This window comes from Saimiri boliviensis, chromosome 20, assembly GCF_048565385.1.
Source record: "Saimiri boliviensis isolate mSaiBol1 chromosome 20, mSaiBol1.pri, whole genome shotgun sequence".
Classification (NCBI taxonomy): Eukaryota; Metazoa; Chordata; class Mammalia; order Primates; family Cebidae; genus Saimiri; species Saimiri boliviensis.
This window is the reverse complement of record NC_133468.1, coordinates 2504309-2527170: the sequence shown is the minus strand read 5'-3', so window position 1 is coordinate 2527170 and position 22862 is coordinate 2504309. Positions and strand designations below refer to the sequence as shown.

At 46.1% G+C, this 22862-nt stretch overlaps 1 pseudogene; it reads right to left on the bottom strand.

Moving 5' to 3' along the window:
• Positions 1–12017: 12017 nt before the first annotated feature.
• LOC141582502 (YTH domain-containing family protein 1 pseudogene) lies at positions 12018–12639 on the bottom strand (annotated as a pseudogene).
• Between the last annotated feature and the right edge of the window lie 10223 nt (positions 12640–22862).

The window sequence follows — 22862 nt, the reverse complement described above, 5'->3', positions numbered from 1 at the left end:
GTTCGGAAATTTTCATTCCCTCAACGTGGCTAAGGCTTTGCTGAAGTCATTGAGCTTGCAGTAAAGGCCTGTGTTGAGGAGATGCTCTTTGCTTATTTCAAAATGGCTGCTTTTTTTTTCTGGGAGTATTTCACAATAGTTACTTTTTCTATCCCCTTGACAAAACAGGAAGGGGATTTCCTCAGTTTGTAACCATGAGATCCTGGTGGGCCTTCTGGAGGTAAAATCCATAGAGGTCTAGGACCCCCATAGATTGTGCCCATAGGGGCTTTTAACTCTGAAGCTGGTCCACAGTAAGCTTAATAAAGCTTTCTTGATGGGAGGACATATCAACATCATTTTACCTATAACAAGCTGCAAGTGAAGAATAAGAAATAAGACATTTCATAAAGAGACCAGATGTGGTGGCTCATGCCTGTAATCCCAGCACTTTGGGAAGCCAAGGGGAGGGGGAGGGGATCACCTGAGGTCAAGAGTTCAAGAACAGCCTTACCAACATAGTAAAATCCCATCCCCCGATGTGCTAAAACAGTACTTTATATCATCTTTCGTGAAGTCAATCAGTATAATCCTGTAATAGAAATGATTGCACAGTAGAATATTTTTCAAGCATAAACAACATGTATGGTGTGATACTGTAGTGATACACTTGCAGTGTCTGTTATTATTCTAACCTTATTACATGATTAACCTTAATTATTTGTGTAAAAATATATTCATGTAGAATGGAGGCACGGAGCATCATGCTACGTTGTTAAGTATTAAATAATAAGCATTAATTTAAATAAATGCTCAGTGCTGTGCTTGGTATATGTCCCTACTCAGCGATTTTGTTTTTCAGAAGTTATGTCATTTCAGCGCAAGTGGATCCTTTGTGATTACCTGATCAGTGATGTCGATCCTCTTCATGCTGAATGAGCTTATTCAATTTCCAGTGAGGCCATGAGTGCCAGCTGTTGCCATAGCTCTAAAGAAATTTCTGCCGAATCTTTTACAAACGCTGGTTTATGGGCCAGGTGCGGTGGTTTAAGCCTGTAATTCCAGCACTTTGGGAGGCCGTGGCGGGTGGATCACGAGATCGACAGATCGAGACCATCCTGGTCAACATGGTGAGACCCCGTCTCTACTAAAAAAAGTGCAAAAAATTAGCTGGGCATGGTGGCGCGTGCCTGTAATCCCAGCTACTCAGGAGGCTGAGGCAGGAGAATTGCCTGAGCCCAGGAGGCGGAGGTTGGGGTGAGCCCAGATCGCGCCATTGCACTCCTGCCTGGGTAACAAGGGTGAAACTCCGTCTCAAAAAAAAAAAACAAAAAAGTCTTCTACTGCAAATACCTGATCTCTACACTAAAGGACATTCTTTGCTTGGAGTATGCTTGGTGAGAAGGCATCGTGACGGGAGGTAACATCCCTGGGAACAGTCCTCAGTGGCTGCTGGAAAAGAGTAAGCAGATAAATACAAAGCTGCTTTGCCCTCAGGTGTGACAACTTGGAGACAGTGCTACACAATTTCCCAGAGGTTTACTGTGAGTCCCAGTTGCCCATATAGGAAATTTTCCATTTGATCCCTTCATTATCTTACATCTCTCCCTACTCTTTTACATGAAATCACATCCCATAGAAACTACCTGCATTTGAACCCTTGTCCCAGGGTCTCGTTTAGGGATAACCAAGCCTCATCTATTTGCTCTTCATTAGGACTGCCTAAAATAATTTCCTTTTTTTTTTTTTTTTCCCTTAAGACAGTGTCTTACTCTGTCACCCAGGCTGGAGTACCATGGTGTGATCTCAGCTCACTTCAACCTCCATCCCCAAGTTCAAGAAATTCTCCTGCCTCCGCCTCGTGAGTAGCTGGGATTACAGGCACGCACCACCATGCCCAGCTAATTTTTTGCATTTTTAGTAGAGATGGGGTTTCACCATGTTGACCCGGATGGTCTTGATCTCTTGACCTCGTGATCCACCCGCCTCAGCCTCCCAAAGTACTGGGGTTACAGGCTTGAGCCACCGCGCCCGGCGTTGCATTTATTACAATTGGCCTCATTCTTTCCAGGGAAACTTTCTGAGAATTTGGAAGGATGGAAAAGTCACAGTCTCTAGAGATTTGTCATCTTGGTCCCTGAATTTAAGAAACAATGGAACATTGTGCATTGGAACGATGAAACATCAGAGAGCCGGGCGCGGTGGCTCAAGCCTTTAATCCCAGCACTTTGGGAGGCCGAGGCGGGTGGATCATGAGGTCAAGAGATCGAGACCATCCTGGTCAACACGGTGAAACCCCGTCTCTACTAAAAATTCAAAAAATTAGCTGGACATGGTGGCGCGTGCCTGTAATCCCAGCTACTCAGGAGGCTGAGCCAAGAGAATTGCCTGAACTCAGGAGGCGGAGGTTGCGGTGAGCCGAGATCGCGCCATTGCACTCCAGCCTGGGTAACAAAAGCAAAACTCCATCTCAAAAAAAAAAAAAAAAAAAAAGAAACATCAGAGAAAGTTGCTGCCTTATTCTTCAAAAACAGATACCGAATCATTCCCTCTCCGTTTGTCTCTTATCAGTTCACATCTGCTTGAAGTAGTCTTTGAAAAATTTGTCTAGATGAGGTTATAAAGTGTTTGGCTTCTGTGCATTAATTTGAGACTAGTATGTCATCTTTCTGTGCATAATTTTTCTGGCAGTTCAGAATGATAAAGCCCACAAAAGCTGGAACCAGCCTTCTGCTACCAGTTTGAACCGAAGCTTTACTGAGATGTTCCTTTCTTTTCTTTTCTTTTTTTTTTTTTTGAGACAGAGTTTCGCTCTTGTTACCCAGGCTGGAGTGCAATGGCGCGATCTCGGCTCACCGCACCTCCGCCTTCTGGGTTCAGGCAATGCTCCAGCCTCAGCCACCTGAGTAGCTGGGATTACAGGCACGCGCCACCACGCCCAGCTAATTTTTTGTATTTTTAGTAGAGACGGGGTTTCAACATTTTCACCGGGATGGTCTCGATCTCTCGACCTCGTGATCCACCCGCCTCGGCCTCCCAAAGAGCTGGGATGACAGGCTTGAGCCACCGCGCCTGGCCTTAAACTTCATATTTGAATTGGATCCTCTGTAGATGTCCTAAGCCCAAGAGAAAACAGTGTGCTTTATGAAGTTCCATTATTGTCCTTTTTAAAATATTCGAACCATGCGAAACCAATCAGTCTTTTCTGACAAGTTACCTAAGAAATTTTTCTTTAAACTGAACGGTATTGAATGTCAGACTAAATTTTTAAAGTGACATTCTGATTCTAAAGAAAAAAGGAATTCCTAAATGAAAATACTTGGAGTTTGCCTGCTGAAAATGTAGCTTGTGGAGATGTGAGAAAAAGATTTAAGCGTTGGCAAAAGATTGCAATAAGGTAAACGATGTGCTTTTCTCAGGGGTGATTTTGCAACTTGAAACATTCCAAAAAGAATTACTGATCACAAAGTTTCTTTTAGCTTCTAGCCCTGAAATGCTTGGCATACATAAAGCTCTTACAGATATTTGCATAAATTAAATTTATATTGACATTTTCTTATTCTTATTCTTATTCTTATTATTTTTTTTTTTGAGACGGAGTTTCGCTCTCGTTACCTAGGCTGGAGTGCAATGGCGCGATCTCGGCTCACCGCAACCTCCGCCTCCTGTGTTCTGGCAATTCTCCTGCCTCAGCCTCCTGAGTAGCTGGGATGACAGGCACGCGCCACCATGCCCAGCTAATTTTTTTTGTATTTTTAGTAGAGACTGGGTTTCGCTATATTGACCAGGATGGTCTCGATCTCTTGACCTCGTGATCCACCCGCTTCGGCCTCCCAAAGTGCTGGGATAACAGGTTTGAGCCACCGCGCCCGGCTATATTGACATTCTCTATAAGTTGGCCTACGTTTCTAGCTTGTGTGGGTATGTGTAAAACAGAGAACATTTTGAGGCATTCCATTTTACAACTGATAGATGCTGACATCAACCTGCCCCTTTCTACACTCTATTCTTGAAAGTTGAATCACAGTGAAATTTTAAAAGTGGATTTTTTTCTCATAAAAAGCAGAAGTTTCTCAAAAAGGTAATTGTAGAATTATCATATGATGCAAAAACTCTACTCCTAACTATACATCTAAAAGAATTAAAAGTAGGGACTCAGCTACCGATACATCAGTGCTCATTCTAGCATGATTCAATCGCTGAAAGGCAGAAAAACTCACATGCCCATCCGCAGGTGAATCAATGAATAAAATAGGATACATTCATATCATGGAATAGGATTCATCCTTTAAAAATAAAATTTTGATACATGCTATAACATGGACGAACCTCGAAAACATGACAGGTGTCATAAACCAGACACAAAAGAAAAAAATGTGGCATGATGATCCTTATGTAAAACATCTAGAATAAGCAAATTCATAGAGACAGAAGGTAGGTTAGAGGTCATCAAGGACCATAGAGGGGGTGGGGGCAATCAGGCGTTCTTGTTTCATGGTCCAGAGTTTCTGCTTGGGGAAAATGAAAAAGTTGAGAAATCAATCGTGGTGATGGTCGAACAACATTATGTATATAATTAATCCCACCAAATTGTATACTTAAAAATAGCTTGAATGGCAAAATTTATACTATGTGTCTTTTACTACAATAAACAATTTTAAACGAGGTTTCTTCAAACTCATCCTCCAACAAAGTAACAAATACTCCTGGAAGAAAGCTAAGAAAACTTTAAAAAGTAAAATGAAATGAAAGCCACCTGTTCTTCCACCAAGTAGTGATAACATGTGATTAATGTGTTGTCCAATTTGCTCTTCTGACCAGTAGTATAGATACATGCAGATACACACACACACACACACACACACACACACAAAGTCTCTGAAACTGATGAGAATAAATTCCATAGAAATATGACATCGGACCAATGATAGTATTGGTATAGAAAGGAAAAAAGAGCCGGGCGTGGTGGCTCAAGCCTGTAATCCCAGCACTTTGGGAGGCCGAGGCGGGTGGATCACGAGATCAAGACATCGAGACCATCCTGGTCAACATGGTGAAACCCCGTCTCTACTAAAAATACAAAAAATCAGCTGGGCATGGTGGCACGTGCCTGTAATCCCAGCTACTCAGGAGGCTGAGGCAGGCGATTTGCCTGAACCCAGGAGGCGGAGGTTGCGGTGAGCCGAGATCGCGCCATTGCACTCTAGCCTGGGAAACGAGCGAAACTCCGTCACACACACACACACACACACAAAGTCTCTGAAACTGATCAGAATAAATTCCATAGAAATATGACATCGGACCAATGATAGTATTGGTATAGAAAGGAAAAAAGATGAACTTTTATAGATTAAAAGTGGATGGAAGACATTGATAGCAATTTGTCCCATTCGAATTATGAGCCATTCTCTGACACGTTTATCTGTACCGAGATGCCCTTAGGGTTTACCTTGCCCAGGGGGTCACATTTGCCATCCTTAGCCATCCAAGCCTTCCCCAAGTCATAAGCAGAAGCGAGCACGGCTCTTTCCCTCCTAGTTTTGGCTACTGTCATTCTCTTTGCCATGAAATGCTTTTGCACTTCCTCAAGTACAAACCCATTCAATCCTCCGCATCCATCTAATGAGATGCTGTGGGCCAGAGGTCAGCAGTTTGGGGCCATGGGGGAGAAGAAACATCATAGGTGCAAATTCCACCCACGGATGATCGGGAGTGGTGAGCTCCCTCTAAAATAGGTTTTGAGGAGAGCCTGGGGATTGCCAAAGGCACCGAATCCTTTGAAAGGAGCGGGAGGCAGGGGCGAGGAAGCTGGGAACTGGGAGGAGGCGAGCTGGGAGTGAATGGGGGAGGGGCGCGGCGCGCGGCTGCTGCACCGGACTGAAATTTTGTACCTTATGGGAGTAGGTGAGCCGGGCTTGGGAATGGGGACCGGGAGGCAGGGTGGGATGGACAGACAGCCCCACTCCCGGGAGCACAGTATGTTTTCTACTGAGTGCGCAATGCTCGAAGAGCGCTCAGATTTTCCAATAGAAGAAATGTAGTTTTCAGGTATTGTGAAAGAAGAACGTGTTTGTACAGCGCCTTATCATTTATGTATGTTATCTTGTAAACAAATTTCTGGAGTCTTAGAACTAACGCGTAATGTGTCAACTGTCATGATTATTACCCCTATTTATTTGTTTACTTCTTTCTTTGTGGATCATTTTTTGAGGCAGGGTCTTGCTCTGTCGCCCAGGCTGCATCGCAGCTGCAGAGGCGTCAGCTCGGCTCACTGCAAGCTCTGCCTCCCGGGTTCAGGAGATTCTCGCGTCTCAGCTGCCTGAGTAGCTGGGATGCTCAGCATGGCTCTGCGCTCGGCTACATTTTTTGCATTTCGAGTAGAGACGGGATTTTGCCATGTTGCCCAGGATAGTCTCCAACTCCTGGCCTCAAGCGATCCACCCGCCTCGGCCTCCAAAGTGCTACGATTCCAGGCGTGAGTCACCGCGCCGGACCTATTAACCCGTTTTGTCTGTGAGGACTCTGAGGTCTGGGAAAACTGGACAAAGCAGAAACTCATGCCAAAGCCTTCTGTCCCCGTGTGCAGAGAGCGCTCCGTGACAGCCCAAGCTGATTTTCCAAGAATTTGCAACGTTTCTGATATTAAGACATCAGGTCAAAGTGCAACGTTCATAGAGAACTGAAGGGCTTGCATTCCAACAATTCTTCTGAAAATATGAGAAATGGCTTTGTCGGCCCGGCGCGGTGGCTCACGCCTGTAATCCCAGCACTTTGGGAGGCCGAGGCGGGTGGATCATGAGGTCAAGTGATCGAGACCATCCCGGTCAACATAGTGAAACCCCATCTCTACTAAAAATACAAAAAATGAGCTGGGCATGGTGGCGCGTGCCTGTAATCCCAGCTACTCGGGAGGCTGAGGCAGGAGAATCGCCTGAACCCAGGAGGCGGAGGTTGTGGTGAGCCGAGATCGCGCCATTGCACTCCAGCCTGGGTAATGAGAGCGAAACTCCGTCTCAAAAAAAAGATTATATATATATATATATATATATATATATATATATAAATGCATTCTGGAGCCAGGCACAGTGGTGTGTGCCTGCAGTCCCAGCTACTCGGGAGGCTGAGGCTGTTGTACTATCAACTGCCAGGTCTTAATCTTTCCTTTATTTTGAACCCATGCAGTGAACGTTTCCCTCGAAAGGGCACGTTGGTGCTCAAAATGTTTTCACTTTTTGGGCTCGATGCGATGGCTCACGCCTGTCATCTCAGAATTTTGGGGGGCCAAGGGGGCGCATCACAAGATCAGGAGTTCAACACCAGCTTGGTAGACATGGTGAAACCCTGTCTCTACTAAAAATACAAAAATTAGCTGGGCGTGGTGGCACGTGCCTATAATCACAGCTACTTGAGAGGCTGAGGCAGGACAATCTCTTGAACCGGGGAGTCGGAGATTGCAGTGAGCCAAGATGGTGCCACTGCACTCCAGTCTGGCAACAGAGCAAGAGTCTGTCTCAGAAGCCATAAAAAATGTTTTCACCCTTTGTTGCGTTTCAGAGTTCAGATTTGTTTTTATCAGCGATGTTCAGTCTGTACTAAAACACCTGTGTAAGGGGTAAAAGAGCATCCCTGACCGACCTTCCTTCCTTCCTTCCTTCCTTCCTGCCTCCCTCCCTCCTTTCCTTCCTTCCTTATGAGACAGAGTCTTGCTCTGTTGCCCAGGCCGCAGAGACTTGATCTTGGCTCACTACAACCTCTGCCTCCCACGTTCAATCAATTCTCCCACATCAGCCTCCCAAGTAGATGGGATGACAAGCACCTGCCATCACACCCAGCTGATTTTTGTATTTTTAGTAGAGACGGGGTTTCACCATGTTGACCGGGCTGCTCTTGAACTCCGGACCTCAGGTGATCCACCCATCACGGCCTCCCAAAGTGCTGGGATTATAGGCCTGAGCCACCCGGCCTGGTCGTCTTCGACACTTAGCAGTAACTGCCAGTTGGCAGGGCAGGGAACAGTGGTCCCCTTGCATGTGATTGAATAGAAAGGTTTCCGTGGATCTTGGAAAAACGGTGGGGCAGGGTGATGGTATTTGCCTTGAGGGGAGGTGACAGATGAGGTGGGGGCTGTCAGCAAAGAAACAACTTGGTCATAACAGGAATTGAAACGAGGCCAACTCTTTCTTTTCTATTTACTAATTTTTTATTTATTTATTTATTTTTTGAGACAGAGTTTCGCTCTTGTTACCGAGGCTGGAGTGTAATGCTGCGATATCAGCTCACCGCAACCTCCGCCTCCTGGGTTCAGGCGATTCTGCAGCCTCAGCCTCCTGAGTAGCTAGCATGACAGGCACGTGCCACCACGCCCAGCTAATTTTTTGTATTTTTAGTAGAGACGGGGTTTCACCATGTTGACCAGGATGGTCTCGATCTCTCGACCTCCTGATCCACCCGCCTGGGCCTCCCAAAGTGCTGGGATTACAGGCTTGAGCCGCCGCACCCGGCCAGAAACCCTTTCTTTCAAGAATGTAGGAACAGTCATTTCCAGCCCTATACTGGCTTATAAGAGTTAGCGTAAAGAATGCATTTAAAACACAGAAGACCGGCTTTTTACAAACTGATCTGCTGTGTGTTGCTTCCTTTAGGAAGTTGCAACTATGTTTAGATTCAGCGAGTTAGAAACACATTTCTTCTAAAAGCTGGGTTTGGACATTCCAGAGTGGATGGGAGTACAGGATGTAAAGAGAAATATCTGGCTCTAAAACAAAAACAGAGCTATCCAGCAGAATGGTTGTCAATGTGTGCATTCAACTGACAGAGTTTAAACTGATTTTGTATTTCAGCAGTTCAGAAGCCCTTTCTTTGGAGAATGTAGAAACAGTCATTTCCAGCCCTATACTGGCATATAAGAGTTAGCAGTAAGAATGCCTTTAAAACACAGAAGACGGGCTTCTTACAAACTGCTCTGCTGTGTGTTGGTTCCTTTTAGGACGTTGCAACTATGTTTAGATTCAGCAATTAGAAACACATTTCTTCTAAAAGCTGCCTTTGGACGTTCCAGAGTGGATGGGAGGACAGGATGTAAAGAGAAATACCAGGCTCTAAAACAAAAGCGGAGCTTTCCAGCAGAATGGTTGTCAATGTGTGCTTTCAACTTACGGAGTTAAACTGATTTGTATTTCACCAGTTCAGAAACCCTTTCTTTGTAGAATGTAGAAACAGTCATTTCCAGCCCTATACTGGCATGTAAGAGTTAGCAGTAAAAATGCGGTTAAAACACAGAAGACCCGCTTCTTACAAACTGATCTGCTGTGTGTAGGTTCCATTTAGGAAGTTGCAACTATGTTTAGATTCAGCCAGTTTCAAACACATTTATTCTAAAAGCGACCTTTGGACATAGGAGAGTGGATGGCAGTACAGGATGTAAAGAGAAATATCTGACTCTAAAAAAAAAAAAAACGGATCTATCCAGCAGAATGGTTGTCAGTGTGTGCTTTCAACTTACAGAGTTAAACTGATTTGTATTTCACCAGTTCAGAAACCCTTTCTTTGTAGAATGTAGAAACAGTCATTTCCAGCCCTATACTGGCATATAAGAGTTAGCAGTAAGAATGTGTTTAAAACACCGAAGACCAGCTTCTTACAAACTGATCTGCTGTGTGTTGGTTCCTTTTAGGAAGTTGCAACTATGTTTCGATTCAGCGAGTTAGAAACACATTTCTTCTAAAAGCTAGGTTTGGACATTCCAGAGTGGATGGGAGTTCAGGAGGTAAAGAGAAATATCTGACTCTAAAAAAAACGGAGCTATCCAGCAGAATGGTTGTCAATGTGTGCTTTCAACTTACAGAGCTAAACTCATTTGTATTTCAGCAGTTCAGAAACCCTTTCTTTGGAGAACGTAGAAACAGTCATTTCCAGCCCTATACTGGCATATAAGAGTTAGCAGTAAGAATGCCTTTAAAACACAGAAGACCGGCTTCTTACAAACTCATCTGCTGTGTGTTGGTTCCTTTTAGGAAGTTGCAACTATGTTTCGATTCAGCGAGTTAGAAACACATTTCTTCTAAAAGCTGCGTTTGGACATTCCAGAGTGGATGGGAGTAGAGGCTGTAAAGAGAAATACCTTGCTCTAAAACGAAAACTTGGAGCTATCCAGCAGAATGGTTATCAATGTGTGCAATGAACTTACAGAGTTAAACTGATGTGTGTTTGCAGCAGTTCAGAAACCCTTTCTTTGGAGAATGGAGAAACAGTCATTTCCAGCCCTATAGTGGCATATAACAGTTAGCAGTAAGAATGCGTTGAAAACACAGAAGACCAGCTTCCTACAAACTGATCTGCTGTGTGTTGGTTCCTTTTAGGAAGTTGCAACTATGTTTTGATTCAGCGAGTTACAAACACATTTCTTCTAAAAGGTGCCTTTGGACATTCCAGAGTGGATGGGAGTACAGGATGCAAAGAGAGATATCTGGCTCTAAAACAAAAGTGGAGCTGTCCAGCAGAATGGTTGTCAATGTGTGCATTCAACTTCCAGAGTTAAACTCATTTGTATTTCAGCAGTTCAGAAACCCTTTCTTTGGAGAATGGAGAAACAGTCATTTCCAGCCCTATGCTGAACACCACCACCATGTCCAATGCTACGGTCAATAGTAGCATTCGGCGTGTCTTTGGAGGGACCATCTACCGCCCTCCGGTGTCTCGACTTCCTCCTTCTGGCAGCAAGCCAGTCGCTACTTCCACCTGTTCAGGGAAGAAAACGCCCCGTGCCAGCGGGCAGGGAGCCGACAAGGGGAACCCGGAGCTCAGCGGCAGCATCCGGAGTGCGAGAACTTTCAAAGGCTTCGACAGCTGATGCTCCTCCTGGCATCCTCAATTCAACCCACATCCGGTCCTGAGAAGCCCTGAGCATCAACCAGCTGTGGCTTCCTGTGCCTAGACTGGACCTCATTTTATCAGGGAGGCTTTAGTTTTTCTTGAGCCTAGGTGTGCTCAAAACCCTAGCCTTGGACAGGCTCCGTGACCATGGGCCTATTTAGAGATGTCATGAGGGTTACAGATGAAAATCCACCACAGGTTTAGTGGTCCTACGAGACTTAGTGTTAAAAGTTTATGGCAGAAAGTGCAAATTTTCGCATATGGGGCCTGACTTCTTCTCTACCATAGATTCTACTTCCTGAAGTGTGATCAAAAGCTTGTTTTATTTCACCACCGTGTAGGAAAATTATTAACTGTGCCCATCCCTAAGGTAATTCTGGCTTGAGGACTTGTAATTAGTAATTAACATCTTTTTTGTTTAGGGATGTTCAATTAGTGCTTTGGCTGTCAGCTTTGCTCTCCCCTGAAGGCTTGTCCCCACCACACAGGACAGCCTTCTTCCTGATGAGAATGGCTGTGTGTGTCCCAAGTTGAGATGGCCTGCCCTACTACTGCCAAAGAGGTGACAGGAAGGCGAGCACTGCTTTGTTAGATCGTGTTCAGTTCTGTTGCGGAGTGCAACGCCCTTCGTGGGCGGTATGTATGTATGAACACACGTGCTCGTTGGCACTCTTTCTTTGGCATTTGTCCCTGGCTCCAGTCTCCCCCTTTCCGGGCCTGCTATGCCCGAGTTCTTCTACCCCTGCAGTTGCCAGCCGCGTCGGGAGGCTGTTTGCTCCGATGGGTTGGGTTATCTTTGTCGTGGAGATCTGGAACTTTGCACATGTCACTACGAAGCAGTTGTTTTTACTCTAGCATCTGCGATGAGGTGCCCTCTTGACCAACCCTCTCGATCACTACTCTTTCTCAAGCACTATTATTTATTTTTCCTCCTTTTTTTTTTTAAGCTGACCAAAAAAATACTACTTTATTAGTGGCTTCTACAAGATTAGAATACATAGAAAAGTACAAATAAATGCCAGTTCATTTGGGCAAAAATAAACGACAGGAAAGGCAAAGATGCAACACTCAACCCCGCACGGACGACACGCTGGAGCTGACAAAGCACACGCGTTTTAAACGGTTTTCCGAGTCACATGTTAGAACACGTAGGAAACTGGTTCTCCTCATTGTTTGCTTCCCTTCTGCCGTTCCTTGCGCGCCACCTCCTCCTCCTCCTCCTCCTCCTCCTCGTGGCGCTTCTCGTAGTGGGCAAAGTCGTCGAAGATGGAGGTCGTGTCGTGTGCTTGTAGGAGCTGATGATTTTCAGCACCTGCTTTGCTTTTTCTAAGGGCACCTCCTGGGTGTCCCGGGAGTTTGTGACGGGTTTGTTGTCGTTGTTCTCCAGTCTGATGTGCCGCAGCTGGTTATTGGGCACGTCCTGAACAGAAATCCACTTGACATCAAACTGCCCCTTCCACTGGTCCTGAGACCAGACCCCGGCAATGGTGCCGTAGTCCACGGGGGACTTCATCTCGGCCACCCCACAAAAATGCCCGCTCCCGTTGACGCTGAAGAGCAGGTAGACAGGCCCCTTGCTGCTCATGCAGCGGAAGGCGCCGTCCAGGCGCGTGTTACCGTGCTCCGTGTGCACCAGATGGAGTACTTGATGGAGCCGTGGATGTCCTCGGAGTAGCTCTTGATGATGAACGCACGCCCGCTTTTCAGATTCCAGTCAAACTCTTTAGGGTAATAGCTGTGAGCAGCCTTCAGTTTTTCAAGGACGGGGTGGGATTCGACGCCGGGCATATAAGAATTAGCAGTAAGAATGCGTTTAAGGCTGGGCGTGGTGGCTCAAGCCTGTAATCCCGGCACTTTGGGAGGCCGAGGCAGATGGATCAGGAGGTCAAGAGATCGAGACCATCCTGGTCAACAAGGTGAAACCCCGTCTCTACTAAAAATACAAAAAATTAGCCGGGCATGGTGGCACGTGCCTGTCATGCCAGCTACTCAGGAGGCTGAGGCAGGAGAATTGCCTGAACCCAGGAGGCGGAGGTTGCCGTGAGCCGAGATGGCACCATTGCACTCCAGCCTGGGTAACGAGAGCGAAACTCCATCTCAAAAAAAAAAAAGAATGCGTTTAAAACACAGAAGACCTGCTTTGTACAAACTGATCTACTGTGTGTTGGTTCCTTTTAGGAAGTTGTATCTATGTTTAGATTCAGTGAGTTAGAAACACGTTTCTTCTAAAAGCTTCCTTTGGACATTCCAGAGTGGATGGGAGTACAGGCTGTAATGAGAAATATCTAGCTCTAAAACAAAAACGGAGCTATCCAGCAGAATGGTTGTCCATGTGTGCATTCAACTTACAGAGTTAAACTGATTTGTATTTCAGCAGTTCAGAAACCCTTTCTTTGGAGAATGTAGAAACAGTCATTTCCAGCCCTAGGGACGCATATAAGAGTTAGCAGTACGAATGCATTTAAAACACAGAAGACCCGCTTCTTACAAACTGATCTGCTGTGTGTTGGATCCTTTTAGGAAGTTGCAACTATGTTTCGATTCAGCGAGTTAGAAACACATTTCTTCTAAAAGCTGCCTTTGGACATTCCAGAGTGGACGGGAGTACAGGAAGTAAAGAGAAATATCTGACTCTAAAACAAAAACGGAGCTATCCAGCAGAATGGGTGTCAATGTGTGCATTCAACTTAGAGTTAAACGGATTTGTATTTCAGCAGTTCAGAAACCCTTTCTTTGGAGAATGTAGAATCAGTCATTTCCAGCCTTATAGTGGCATATAATTGTTAGCAGTACGAACGCGTTTAAAACACAGAAGACCTGCTTCCTACAAACTGATCTGCTGTGTGTTGGTTCCTTTTAGGAAGTTGCATCTACGTTTAGATTCAGCGAGTTAGTAACACAGTTCTTCTAAAAGCTGCGTTTGGACATTCCAGAGTGGATGGGAGTACAGGCTGTAATGAGAAATATCTAGCTCTGAAACAAAAAAGGAGCTATCTAGCAGAATGGTTGTCAGTGTGTGCATTCGACTTACAGAGTTAAACGACCCCTCCGGGACAGATGAATATGGTGGGTGCAAGTTCGGAGGTGAGACGGGTACTTTGCTAGAGCCGAGGAGTTCAAGACCAGCCCAGGCAACAGGCTGCAGTGCATTCGTCTGGCCAAGGCCCATGGCAGCCTCCGCTTCCCGACCTCAGGCAATCCTCCCACCTCGGGCTCCAAAAAAGCTAGGACTACAGGCGCCTGCTGTCACGATGCCCGGCGAACTTTTTTTTTTTTTTTTTTTTTGCGACGGAGTTTCGCTCTTGTTGCCCAGGCTGGAGTGCAATGGCGCGATCTCGGCTCACCGCAAACCTCCGCCTCCTGGTTTCAAGCAATTCTCCTGCCTCAGCCTCCCGAGTAGCTGGGATTACAGGCACGCGCCAACATGCCCAGCTAATTTTTGTATTTTTAGTAGAGACGGGGTTTCACCTTGTTTTCCAGGATGGTCTCGATCTCTTGACCTCATGATCCACCCGCCTCGGCCTCCCACAGGGCTGGGATTACAGGCGTGAGCCACCGCGCCCGGCCAGAAACACATTTTTTCTAAAAGCTGCTTTAGGACATTCCAGAGTGGACAGGAGTGCAGGATGTAAAGAGAAATATCTGGCTCTAAAACAAAAACGGAGCTATCCAGCAGAATGGTTGTCAATGTGTGCATTCAACTTACAGAGTTACACTGATTGGTATTTCAGCAGTTCAGAAACCCTTTCCTTGGAGAGTGTAGAAACAATCATTTCCAGCCCTATACTGGCATATAAGAGTCAGCAGTAGGGAGAGAGATCCAAGCTGGCTGATCACTAGCAGCTCGGGATTGTAGCTCCCAGTGTAAGTGCAAAGAACGAGAGGACGCCACACCTTCACGTGAATTCTTGTTGCTCACGCACCAGGAGATTCCCGGCGGAGGAGCCCCACGGGTCGCCAGCGCGATTCTTGTGACCGGCGAGGCGGTTTTGCCGGCGCCTCGGAGCGACGGTTCTTGGTGCAGAGTCGGAAAAGCACCGTCGATCTTAACGCCGCTGATTTGGTGGGCGCAGTGGGTTGCTCAGATTTTGGCGCTGAAAATCGGTAAGTTGGACGTCCACTCAGAAACCCAATTACAAAGACGGTGAATACAAAGACCACAGATGGATAAATTTATAACGAAGGGAGGAAAACAGCGAAAAAAGGCTGAGAATGCCCAAGATCAGAACGCTTCTCCCTGGGGGGGGGGGATCACAGTTCCTCATCAGCGACGGAACAAGGCTTGATGGAGAACGAGTGTGTTCCAATTACAGAAGCAGGCTTCAAAATGTGGATAATGAGAAATTTCTGTGAATTAAAAGAACTTGTTTTAACCCAATCTAAAGTACCTAAGAACTTTGAAAAAAGATTTGACGAAATGTTAACAAGAATACACAATTTAGAGAGGAATATAAGTGAATTGATGGAGCTGAAAAACACAGTAGGAGAACTACGTGAAGTATGCACAAGTTTTAACAGCTGAATTGATCAAGCAGAAGAAAGGATATCAGAGGTCAAAGACCAACTCGATGAAATAAAACAAGAAGACAAGCCGGGCGCGGTGGCTCAAGCCTGTAATCCCAGCACTTTGGGAGGCCGAGGCGGGTGGATCACGAGGTCGAGAGATCGAGACCATCCTGGTCAACATGGTGAAACCCCGTCTCTACTAAAAATACAAAAAAATTAGCTGGGCATGGTGGCACGTGCCTGTAATCCCAGCTAGTCAGGAGGCTGAGGCAGGAGAATTGCCTCAACCCAGGAGGCGGAGGTTGCGGTGAGCCGAGATCGCGCCATTGCACTCCAGCCTGGGTAACGAGAGCGAAAACTCCGCCTCAAAAAAAAAAAAAAGAAAAAAAGAAAAAAAAGAAGACAAGATTAGAGAAAAAAGGATAAAAAGGAACGAGCAAAGTCTCCAAGAAATATGGGACTACGTGAAAAGACCTAATCTACGCTTGATAGGTGTTCCTGAATGTGACGAAGAGAATGAATCCAAGCTGGAAAATACGCTTCAGGACATTATTCAGGAAAATTTTCCCAGCCTAGTAAGCAGGATAATATTCAACTCCAGGTAATACAGAGAACACCACAGAGATATTCCTCAAGAAGAGCAACTCCAAGGCACATAATCGTCAGATTCACCAGGGCTGAAATGAAGGAGAAAATACTAAGGGCAGCCAGAGAGAAAGGTCAGGTTACCCACTCTCAGCAGAAACCCTACAAGCCAGAAGAGAGTGGGGACCAATATTCAACATCCTTAAAGAAAAGAACTTTCAACCCAGAATTTCACATCCAGCCAAACGATGCTTCACAAGTGAAGGAAAAACAAAGTTTTTTGTGAATAAGCAAGCACTCAGAGATTTCATCGCCACCAGGCCTGCTTTACAAGAGCTTCTGAAAGAACCACGACACATAGAAAGGAACAAACAGTATCAGCCTTTCTAAAAAAATTATCAAAAAGAGCATCAATATAATGAAGAATTTACATCAACTAATGGGCAAAAGAGCCAGCTAATATTAAATGGCAGTATTAAACTCACATATATTATTATTAATTATAAATTTAAATTGACTAAATCCCCCAATCCAAAGACAGACAGGCAATTTGAATAAAAAACGAAAACCCAACAGTATGCTGCATCCAGACCCATCTCACATTCAAGAATGCACAAAGACTCAAAACAAGGGATGGAGAAAGATTTACGAACCAAACAGAGAGCTAAAGTAAATCAATAAAAAGCAGAAGTTACAATTAAGCAACAAAGATGAAAAGACGCAAAGAAGGACATTATATAATGATAAAAGGATCAATGCAACAACAAGAAGAGCTAAAGATCCTAAATATATATGCACCCAATACAGGAATACGCAGACATACAAGACTTATAAAGAGACTTAGACTCCCACGTAATAATAGTCGGAGACTTCAGCATTAATATTAGACAGATCAGTGAGACAGAGAATTAACAATGATATCCAGGACTTGAACTCAGATCTGGAACAAGTAAATGTAATTAACATTTATAGAACTCTCCACTTTAAATATACGAAATATACACTCTCATCAGTACCACATCATATCAACTTAGAAGTTTAAACGAAATGTTGGTTGGCTCCTTGTTTGTTATTCTCTTCCTTCATTTTTTTCATGTCTCCATTATTAAGGACAATCATAGGCATGCCCGTATTTAGACTGCATTCTAGCCTGGGCAATAAAGCAATACCCCGATCCTCTCTCCATCTTCCTCTTTCTCTTTCTTCCTCTTCTTTATTCTTTTTCTTTTTTTTTTTTTTTTTTGAGACGGAGTTTCACTCTTGTTACCCAGGCTGGAGTGCAATGGCGCGATCTTGGCTCACCGCAACCTCTGCCTCCTGGGTTCAGGCAATTCTCCTGCCTCAGCCTCCTGAGTAGCTGGGATTACAGGCACATGCCACCATGCCCAGCTAATTTTTTGTATTTTTAGTAGAGACGGGGTTTCACCATGTTGACCAGGATGGTCTCGATCTTTTGACCTTGTGATCCACCCGCCTCGGCCTCCCAAAGTGCTGGGATTACAGGCTTGAGCCACCGCGCCCGGTCCCCTATTCTTTTTCTTATAAAAGAAAAAAAAAAAAAAGAGAGACTTTCCCTCTCTGTCTCTCTCTCTCCACACACACACACACGCACACACACCTACACACACAGTCACATACACACACATTTGTTTATCCATTTCTACATATTAGTCATTTCTCACAAGCTGTGCTTTTAATATAGACACATATGATTTCCTATGAAGCCTACTTCCATAACACTGATTTCAACGTAGAACGATTGTGCTATCTGCAGCAAAGCAGCCCATGGCCGAGTCATGGAGAGGTGGAGAAAAGAGGTAACGGCATTCTCAGGCCTGTCAGGCCTTGTACCCTGGGTTGGGGTGGAAGAACTCATCAGAGGCGCAGCCTGGCTGGAGTGGGGGACGGCCCCAGCCCTGACAGTGCAGGAAAATTGAGGGCTTCCTTTCCCGTGGTCTTGAACGCTGTGTCCTCAGCACTGAGTCTGTTGTCCTAGGTCAATGTCATCATCGACCTCCTGCACTTACCGGAGCCCAGGGAAGCTCTGGAAGGCTGAGCTACTGACTGGGGCTGAGACCTGCCCTGGGATTCAGAGCAGACTCGTCCCAGCCGAGCAGATGTTGAGGCATTTCCTGGCTGTCCTGGCAGCAGGACCCCAGTGACCCTCGATGTTGCTGGTTTTTTCTGAGAGTGGAGATTCTGCCTCCTGGAGACTCAATCCTGAGGACTGCTGGGTCACCACAGGCCGAGACATGACTTCTGGAGGGACGGAGAAGTGCAAGACCCGTTTCTTAGAACCTGATCTGCTGTGTTTTGGATCCTTTTAGGAAGTCGCATCTATGTTTAGATTCAGCGAGTCAGAAACACCTTTCTTCTAAAAGCTGCATTTGGACATTCCAGAGTGAATGGGAGTACAGGCTATAATGAGAGATATCTGGCTCTAAAACAAAAACGGAGCTATCTAGCAGAATGGTTGTCAATGTTTGCATTCAAGTTACAGAGTTAAACTGATGTGTGTTTGCAGCAGTTCAGAAACCCTTTCTTTGGAGAATGTAGAAACAGTCATTTCCAGCCCTATACTGGCATATTAGAGTTAACAGTAAGAATGCGTTTAAGACACAGAAGACCCGCTTCCTATAAACTGATCTGCTGTGCGTTGGTTCCTTTTAGGAAGTTGCATCTATGTTTAGATTCAGCGTGTTAGAAACATGTTTCTTCTAAAAGGTGCGTTTGGACATTCCAGAGTGGATGGGAGTACAGGATGTAATGAGAAATATCTGACTCTAAAACAAAAACGGAGCTATCCAGCAGAATGGGTGTCAATGTGTGCGTTCAACTTACAAAGTTAAACTGATTTGTATTTCACTAGTTCAGAAACCCTTTCTTTGTAGAATGTAGCAACAGTCATTTCCAGCCCTATACTGGCATATAAGAGGTAGCAGTAAGAATGCATTTAAAACACAGAAGACCTGCGTCTTACAAACTGATCCACTGTGTGTTGGTTCCTTTTAGGAAGTTGCAACTATGTTTCGATTCAGCGAGTTAGAAACACATTTCTTCTAAAAGCTGCCTTTGGACATTCCAGAGTGGATGGGAGTACAGGATGTAAAGAGAAATATCTGGCTCTAAAACAAAAACGGAGCTATCCAGCAGAATGGTTGTCAATGTGTGCATTCAACTTACAGAGTTAAACTGATGATGCCCTGATTTTGGGCATCATCATGACCATTCTGATGATCATCATTCCAATCCTGATTCTGCAAGCCTATCAGTAGATCCTGAGGAATCACCCGGGCCAGGGGCTCTGCTGGTGACCTGTCTGTCTCACTGGTATCCAGATTCCATCGCTCGCCCTGTCCCCAGCCCATCCCGTATCAACCCTTGACCCTCACACACTTTTCTACTGTGGTTCAATAAAGTGCACGTGCTCCTGGAAAAAAAATAATAAAATAAAAAATAAAACTCAAAATAATAAATAAATAAAGAAGAGAAGCGTCACTGGGAAGTTTTTATTTTATTTTATTTTATTATTATTTTTTAATCCATGCAACCAGTCTTATTTATGCATAATTGAGAAAACACAGGCCTAGAGAGGTTATGAAACTTGTCTACAGTTACACAGCTTGTGAAGGGCACAGCCACGATTTGAAACCAGGCAGCTTTGCTCTCGGTGACATCAGTGGGCTGCCTTTTGGTAAATTCAGGACATGAGGAGCAGAGGAGCAGGGGCAGGGAAAGGGTGCAAGGTGGGGAGGGTCTGAGGGAGGCCGATGGGAGAGGACGGAAAGATCAGCCGATTGGCACTGGCTTGAGGCTGGCTGGCAGGCCTATGCCAAGGGGCCCTGGGTGCATATGGCACCCAGAAGCACGCTCCCCATTCCCTTCCTGCTCCTTCCTTCTTAAGGGCCTCTGCCCATGGTTCCCCTGGAGAGCCAAGCGGGGGTCTGCCAGGCAGCGTGCATGAACATGGCACGGGTGAGGGTGACTGGGGCATCTGCCCACCTGATGCACACAGACGTTGCACTTGTCACGGAAGCCCATCTCGTGGCCATCCTCGCCCTCAGGAGAGCGGCACACGTCACAGACGACATCCTCATCACACTCGATGCCCAGCCCCTCCTGCGTCTCGATGGCCCTGGCCCTATTCTGGTGGCACAGGGTCTCCAGCTCCTCCTGCACACGTTCCAGCGTCAGCTCATCCAGCTCTGGCCTCTCCATCTCCTGCAGTTCTGAGTCGATGAGCTGCAGCCAGTAGGCGTCCATCTCGTCCGGGTCCTAGCGGCTGCCTCCTGGCCAATCCGGCCGGGAGCCCTCCCCGAGCGTGGGGCTGCTTGGGGATGCCCGGGCAGGGGGGCCTTCCAGAGGTGGGAGGGTCCTCACCAGGGGCTCTGGGATGGCCTCTGCCCCGGCAGGCACCTGCACCCCTTTCTCCCATTCCTGTCGCCATGGGTCTGCCAGGAGGCAGGAGTCATCCGGGCTGAGCTGGTGTGAGTCCGGGATCCTCATGGCTGTGATGACATCTGTCCGGAAAACCTCCGAGGGCTTCTTTTCGTGCTGTCGGGGCCAGCCCGACTTGGTGCTGCTGGGCAGGTTGGAGCATCTCGAGGCGGATGTAGATGTCGCGTGACTGTCAGTGGTGGCAGAGTTGTCACTGCCGATGGGGTCTTTTCGCCTCTTCTCTTCAGTCTTGCTCCGCGGTCCCCCCCTGAGGGGCGCTGCCCGCGGCTCCGCGCCGCTGCAGGGACCCGCGCGGGAAGGAGGCTCCCGAAGCCCGGAGCTCCCGGGGCCGGCGCGGCAGGGCGGGGGGCGCTCATCCATCCGGGGTCGCGGCCAGGGAGGCGGCGGGGCCCGTGGCGTCCCCGCCGGGGACATTCAACCCGCCAGGCCTGAGCGGGTGCCACTAGGAGTGGGCGCAAAGTAACTCCATGGAGGCTACTCACCCCCCAAAAAAAATAGCCTCCGACTGCGATGGCCCCGGTCCGCACCATTCACCAACCCCCTGTGTATGTTTCTCTTATTATTTATTTATTTATTTATTTGAGATGGAGTCTCGCTCTGTTGCCCAGGCTGGAGTGCAGTGACGCCATCTCAGCCCACTGCAACCTCTGCCTCCTGGGATCAAGTGATTTTCTGCCTCAGCCTCCCAAGTAGCTGCGATTCAGGCACCTGCCACCCATCCTGCTATTGTTTTTGTATTTTAAGTGGAGATGGGGTTTCACCATCTTGACCAGGCTGGTCTTGAACTCCTGACGTCGTGATACGCTCACCTCAGCCTCCCAACGTGCTGGGGTTACAGACATGAGCCACCGCACCCAGCCGAGAAGAGATTTGTTAATTGAGTTCTGGATGACAGGTGTTTCATTGTAGGGGGTCTAAAGAGAGACTCAAATGCCTACAAGTTCAAGATCAGCTTGTGCAATATAGGGAGACCTCGTCTCTACAAAAACAACCAAGCAACCAAAAATTAGCTGGGCACGGTGGCAGGGGACTCTGGTGCCAGTTACTCAGGAGGCTGAGGCCAGAGAATCGCTAGGGCCCGGGAGGTTGAGGCTGCCGTGAGTTGTGATGACTCCACTGTATTCAACCTGTGAGTCTGAGAGCCTGTTTTTAAAAAAACATACAAAAAAATAGAGGCCTGAAAATGAATAATTATTCACGAGTGACCCTATGTTGAACAAACAAAGCTGCCCCCAGATCCTCAACCACCAAAAACCGTCAGATAATAAATGTTAATTGTTTCAACAATTCACGTAAATGGCCCACCAAGTGTAGGGGCAATTTGTGATACAGCAATCACTAACTAGTATCTCTAGATTTCTTTTTCTTTTTTTTTCATTGAGATGGAATCTACTGAACAAGTAGTTTGCTCATTTTTCTTTTCTGCCTTTTTTTTTTTTTTTTTGGTATTGATTTGTGGAAATACTGTGTTCCAGATGCAAGACTTTATTTATTTATTTTTTTGAGACAGGGTCTCCTGCTGTTGCCCAGGCTGGAGTGCAGTGGTTCAAATCTGGCTCACTGCAGCCTCAACCTCCTGGAATTATGCAAGTTTTCTGCCTCAGCCTTCCGTGTAGCTGGGACCACAGGCACATGCCACAATGCCCAGTTAATTTTTTTATTTTTTGTAGAGATGGGGTCTCAATTTTTTGACCAGGCTAGGACAAGTTCTTTATTGATTAAATGTTTAGCAATCTTTTTCCACTCTGTGGCTGACTTTATTACTGTCTTAATAGTATCTTTTTTTTTTTTTGAGACGGAGTTTCGCTCTTGTTACCCAGGCTGGAGTGCAATGGCGCGATCTCGGCTCACCGCAACCTCCGCCTCCTGGGTTCAAGCAATTCTCCTGCCTCAGCCTCCTGAGTAGCTGGGATTACAGGCACGCGCCACCATGCCCAGCTAATTTTTAGTATTTTTAGTAGAGACGGGGTTTCACCATGTTGACCAGGATGGTCTTGATCTCTCGACCTCGTGATCCACCCGCCTCGGCCTCCCAAAGTGCTGGGATTACAGGCTTGAGCCACCGCGCCCGGCCTAGTAGTATCTTTTTATGAATTGAAGTCTTTATAATGTATTTTAATGAACTGAAGCCTTTATAATGTCTTTTCATGAGTTGAAGCTCCTATTCAATAAAGTAGTCCAATTTATCAACATTTTCCTTTATAGTTAGTGCTTCTATGTCTCATTTAAGGAATACCTGCCTACTCCCACTCATGAAGATAGTCTCTAGTGTTATCTTGTAGAATATTTCTTTTTAAAAAAATTTTTTAAAACTCTCTAGCCTTATGTCATAAGAATTTTCTAGTTTTACTTTTCACATTTAGATCTCCAATCCACCTGATGTTTGAGTGTGTTGTGAGGGAGGGGTTATGTTTCATTTTTTCCACATGGATAGCTAGTTGACCCAATATCATTTGTGGAAA